The sequence below is a fragment of the Prunus avium genome, chromosome 4, assembly GCF_965620075.1.
Source record: "Prunus avium chromosome 4, drPruAviu1.hap1.1, whole genome shotgun sequence".
Taxonomy (NCBI): Eukaryota; Viridiplantae; Streptophyta; class Magnoliopsida; order Rosales; family Rosaceae; genus Prunus; species Prunus avium.
The window spans coordinates 31,782,894-31,789,301 of NC_142287.1; the positions used below are offsets into that span (position 1 = coordinate 31,782,894).

Sequence of the window (6,408 nt, forward strand, 5' to 3'; positions counted from 1 at the left end):
GCCAAGTAAATAGAAATAATTACCCGAGCCTCTAAATAGCTTTCAAAATCAGAACCAAGCAAATAGAAGTCTTTACCATTGTCCACAATATCACATAGAGATTCAAAATAGACTTTAAAGTCGAAATAGCCATCTCGGACTACACATAATAAATATCACAACAGAATTAGAACATGAGGAAACAGTTTGCTCATAACAACATCACACAATGGTAAAAAACGACACATAACACATGCTCTCTAAAGAATCTAAAAATTCTAGACTGGCTTCTCCTATCACTAACTGGCTAAGTAAGTATGATTGAAGTGACTATAATTGCATACCTTATAACATGTGCACAATGCAGTGACATTTTAGGAGATCCTTCCTCACGCAATTTGGGAACTTCATGAATCTTTGCCCCAAATATGAAGCATTTGCGTTCATTTGTTGAAAACGCTTTAAAAGAAGGACCGACTTCGAGTTCATTGAGATCCCTTTAACTATAAGAACAAGGTTTATGAGGTTGAGGCAATGACCCTTCACCACTCGGCATTAGAACTGTAGCTGGCATGCTCGTCCTATCTTCTGGGTTACGCTGCACACATAAAAGACCCATATGAATTAATCTAACAACTTCATGTGGATCACCTGAGTCCCGTTCAAAACCATTGTGCATATTTAAAAGAAGAAACATAAACAAGCAATGAGTTAATTTTCTGTTTCTCTTCCTACTCACTATCTCTAGCACTAACACACCAAATCTATAGATATTGGATTTTATCGAGTATAACCATCAATTGCGTATTCTGAAGAAATGCAACTACTACAAACTAGTCAATCAAAAACTAATTTAATAAGCAAATCAAATATACTATATGTAAGTGTTGGTTCTTTTGTGATATATATACTTACTATATTCGAACCACTTTCTTGGTTTTTAAGTGCACAAAATAATTCATAATAATTAATTACTATTTGATAAGTAATTTATTAAACAAATTAAAATATTTAAATACTAATTATTAACTAAAAAACTAACTAAAAGCTAATTAGTAATTACATTAATTAAATAAGACTAAGATATTACTCAATTAAAAAAATTAATTAATTAGCTATTTCGAAAAAAAAAATTTATTCCGATGAAAATTAAAGTCGGAAAATTATTAAAAATTAATTAATTAGTATTCATTAAGTAATATAATTTATAAATTTAATTAAAATATTTAATACTAATTTTTCACAAAAGAAATAATAATTGAAATATAATTACTAATAAAAGTAATTAAAATAAAGCAAAGATATTATTTAATTACAAAAAAGAAAATAAAAAAACCCAAAGAAACGAATGTTATATTGCCCAGACCCACCCAGGTTGCCTAGGCGGGTGCCTAGCGCCTAGGCCTATCTTTCGAAATTATCTTCGTGATTCTTTGTGTTATCAGCTTGATCTTGCCTCTTCTGTTGCCTGCGTCAATTTTGGTCAATCATGGAATTGAAAACTATCGTTGATGTTGTCTGCAAAAGAACAAATAGCATGCGAGAATCACCTGTTAAACCTTTTTGTTGAGAATTTCGTACTGGAAATCAAAGTCCACTTCGGGTAGTCCTCAAAAGCCTCAAAATAATCTTGTTCTGGTCTATTTCTTTGTTGTTTTCACAAGGAAAACTATATTATTCAAGATAGATAAAGAAAACCTACAAGAAAGATGGGCTAGAAAGAAAACAGAGAAAGGAAAACCATTTCTTTGTTCTTTTCGTCTTCAAAGATATCTTGTAGAAAACCATCAAAATCAGACTAACAATCATGACATGACATATGAAATCAGATTACATTCAGCCCAAAACTTTGTCCAATCAACATGAGTTACACTATAGTAGTCTTTGAAATGCTTAAACAAACACGCCCCAGGAGAAGCTAATATGATATTTCTGTTAGTTTTGATACGTTAATATAATAATACTATCATATTGTGTTGTAACTCGCAAATTTGTGGGAGTCTTTTTTTGTTGTGTGTGTGTGTGTGCTGGAGGCGGGGAGGTGGAGCGGAATGAAATGGAAGAAGGCCAATGCATTATGCATCCAAGGGAGAATTATGCCCCAATCCCAAAAATGGAATTCTCCAACCCTTAAATTAGATGTGCAAACCAGTTTTGCACTCAATGTATTTCATATTTTTGTCATTTTGGGATTTGACGTGCTTTTCTTAACATGTTGATGGTTTCACGTTTCTCATGTTTATGCCTAATAAGTTGAACTTGCAATTACATGTCTAACATGTTTCCTCGGGCAAATCGGTTGCCTGTTGTCTTTGAAAGTTGTTTTGTGTGAAATATAATCACCGAAAAATGCATGCAAAACAAATTATTTATCATTCATGTTCTGATGCTTGAGAATTAGCAACTGCTAAATGGATTGTGTTTTGGTATTTTGTTCAAGTTTACTTTTTGAAGTTTCATGTTTTCCTTTGAAATCTAAATGCTCTCAATTTGTTTGTGATGTCATCAGTTTTATTAGTTTGCTGCATCTTTTTTCTTGTTCTTCATTGTAATTATTTTATAATGCTTCTGTAATGATGCAGATCATGGTGGCGAATATCATAAGTTCGCTTTTAAATATGGATGATCTTTCTTTCAATTTGGCTCATTATGCCTCACCATGGAGCTATTCTGAATCACATTACACATGTGCTTCAGAGCAAACTGATCTAATACGTGAAGAGGGAAACAAATTAGTTGTATCTTTCACAGGGAAACTACTTGATATATTACATCACACTCTTCCTTCAACTATAACTGAACTAGACATGCTAGGCCTAAGTCAATTTTGCAGAGTCTTCTTCCGTTATCTGAACGCCAGTGGCAATGGAAGGAGGCATTAACTGTATATTATGTGCCGCACCATCTAAGCTACTCAACCTGTGAGTTAGTATGAAAAATATTAAAACATAATAATTACTATTTATTAAATAATATAATTTATGAACTTAATTAAAATATTTAATACTAATTGTTCATTAAATAAATAATAATTAAAACATAATTACTAATAAAAATAATTGAAATAAAGCAAAGATTTTATTTAATTACAAAAAAAAAAATTTAAAAACCTAAAGAAACTAATTTTATATTGCACATACCCACCCAGGCCGCCTAAGCGGGCGCCTAGCTCCTAGGCACCATCTAGGCCGATTTTTTGAAAATATCTTTGTGATTCTTTATGTTATTAGCTTGATCTTGCTCCTTCTGTTGCTTGCATCAATTTTGGTCAATCATGGAATTGAAATTATCGTTGATGTTGTCTGCTAAAGAACAAATAGCATGTGAAGATCACCTGTTAGACCCTTTTGTTAAGAATTTCGAATTGGAAATCAAAGTCCACTTCGGGTAAGTCCTCAAAAGCCTCAAAATAATCTTGTTCTGGTCTATTTCTTCGTTGTTTTCACAAGGAAAACTATATGATTCAAAACAGAGAAAGAAAACCTACAAGAAAGATGGGCTAAAAAGAAAACAGAGAAAGGAAAACTAATTCTTTGTTCTTTCGTCTTCAAAGATATCTTGTAGAAAACCATCAAAATCAGACCAACAATCATGACATGACATATGAAATCAGATTACATTCAGCCCAAAACTCTGTCCAATCAACATGAGTTACACGAAAGTAGTCTTTGAAATGCTTTAACAAACACGCCCCAAGAGAAACTAATACTGTAATTCTATTGTTTTCCAAAGTAAATCCACCTCCTCCACCTTATCATGAAAAACGTATTATTTGTTTCAAATTAAACAATCCACCACATAGAAGCCAACACCATGTGATGATTTATGTAAATGTCTATGCTAGAATCACTCTTAAATTTATTTTTGTTTTTTGTTGTTTATGTGCATTTGCATTACAATTCTGTTAGTTTTGATACGTTACCATCATATTGGTTGTAACTTGAAAGTTTGTGGGAGTCTTTTTTGTTGTGTGTGTGTGTGTGCGGGGAGCGGGGAGGTGGAGGGGAATGAAATGGAAAAAGGCCGATGCATTATGCATCTTGTGAATGGGTAGTGCGGCAAAAGTCCACTGATAACATGCTATGGCTGCTTTTCTTTTCTAAGTTAGTAATATGCCCTTCCAGCAGTTATTAGTGCTTGATTGTTGCAGATTGTGTGTACTTGGTTTCCCCTGCATATTACGTAAGAACGAAATTTTCCTGAATCAACCATGGCTGCATATATGAAGTATTTCTTGATTCTATGAGCTGGGGTTCACAAATAACCATGTACTTAATATGCGCTGCCATCCTTTTTTGCTACTTCATCTTTTCACTCATATATTTGGATATCTAAAATTATTTGTTTTCCTATTTATTTATTTTTTGTTGTGTGTGGTGGTGATAACTTATAAGTAGAGATATTTGTATATGAAGTTGGGGCTGGGGATATGTGGGAGATCATGATGGCGAATTGTCATAAGTTCGCTTTTACATATGGATGATATTTCTCTCAATTTGGCCCATTGTGCCTCACCATGGAGCTATTTTGAATCACATTACACATGTGTTTCAGAGCAAACTGATCTAACACGTGAAGAGGGAAACAAATTAGTTGCATTTTTCACGGGGAAACTACTTGATATATTACATCACTGTCTTCCTTCAACTATAACTAAACTAGATCATGCTCTAAGTGATGTCGTAAGTAGGGGTGGAAGACAAGCATTGGAGTGGATAGCGTCAATTGCTAAACATTTCATTGAAGAGTGGGAATGGCTGTTGTCAATTTTGCAGCGTCTTCTTCCGTTATTTGAACGCCTGTGGCAGTGGAAGGAGGAGTTAACTGTATTACGTCCCACACCATCTAAGCTACTTAACCTGTGATTTACAAGACTTTTCTTCTTTGGGAATTTTTATGATGATCAATTGGTTCTTGGGCATGAATTGCCTTTTGGATATTGGTTATAGATCACTGGTTTGCAAATGATAGTTTATCCTATAAGAAAATGGTAGTTTATAAAGATTATAAATTATAATGATCACCCAGGCCAAACAAAATATGATGACCTCATTATTCCAAATGATAGAAATAGATACTGATATTTGAAGATGATAGTACATAATCAGTTAATATGAAATTGCTGACATCTTACTTTCTGAAGGTAAATATTATAGGTGTTCTTATATGTCTCAGTTGCATGCAAAGATGGCTCCACTTTTCTAGCTTCTCTAGGTAGAAGATGTAGTCTCTTGTGCTACTGATGGTGAGGCCTCTACAATACATGATCTGGAATTTTCTTCGTTGCACTCGCTCCCAGATGGGCAAGCAAGTTTGTGGTTGCTCGCCCAGCTAAGGTCACTAAGACCCTTCTCAAGTAAGTAACATCTCTACATCTTTACCTACCAAAGGTCTCATTTTGACTCCATTAGAAGCTTGCCCAAGTGAACTTTGATTGTCAATTTCAGGTACGTTCCAGCTCAGGAGATACCATCTCAATATGGTGGCTTCAAAAGGGACAATGACACTGAGTTCTCCTCTGAAGATTGTGCTGTTTCTGAACTAATTCTTAGGGTTGGATCCATTGGAACCATTCAGATAGATGCAGCTGAGGTACAAATAATAAAACGCTATTGATTTTTGTTAGATTGTTCCTCTTGGGATTTCCACTAAGTATTGGTTGTGATGGTGTTTTTTGATAACAGGCTGATAACACATTAGTCTGGGACCTCACTGTTTTGGGCTGGGAAGTGAATTACAAGGAGGAGTTTGGTCCTGCTGATGAGGGCTCTTACACCATTATTGTTCAGAAGAGAAAAGAAAATAGGCTCCAATAATGAAGGGCCTATCCGCAACACTTTCAGAAGCAATGAACCAGGGAAGGTTGTTCTTACAGTTGAGAAAACTTCAAGCAAGAAGAAGAGGGTTCTGTACTGGTACAAGGCGAAGAATTGCTCCACATTCTGAGAGTTCAACTGTGAAAGGTTGCTGCAAGTAAATTGTTTGAGAGGGCATTATATACATAGTTAGAGCTTATTCTTTTAGACTGGGGCAATAATTGAGTGAGGATAGAGAAATTAATAGTTCATTTTTTTTGGAGGATCCATATGATTCTGTAATTTCATATGTTTTGATGTGAATCTTTTGCTTTGGGATTTCAATTTGGCAGACTTTGTGAGTGAAATATATATTGGTTTATTCATTTGGAAAAAAAACATTTGTTAAGTTTGAATGTTTTTTCCTTTTCTATTATTTTCTTGCTTAGCAGAATTCAGTGATCAAACCCTTATAGATGGGTTAAAACATCTTATGACAATGATAACTAACTGGAATGTGGAAAATTTTCAAAACGAGAGATGGTTAATGAATTGACAAACTTTTTAAGGAGATGGTTCTGTATATAGCTGACCAGCTCACCAATTATTTATGTGTGAATCAACCTCTAACATA

At 34.1% G+C, this 6,408-nt stretch overlaps 1 long non-coding RNA gene across 1 annotated transcript; it reads left to right on the forward strand.

Moving 5' to 3' along the window:
- Positions 1-5,033: 5,033 nt before the first annotated feature.
- Positions 5,034-6,120, forward strand: LOC110765019 (uncharacterized). Its single transcript, XR_002527964.2, has 3 exons — positions 5,034-5,335; positions 5,427-5,571; positions 5,664-6,120. It is a non-coding gene; the product is annotated as an uncharacterized LOC110765019 (long non-coding RNA).
- The last annotated feature ends 288 nt before the right edge of the window (positions 6,121-6,408 follow it).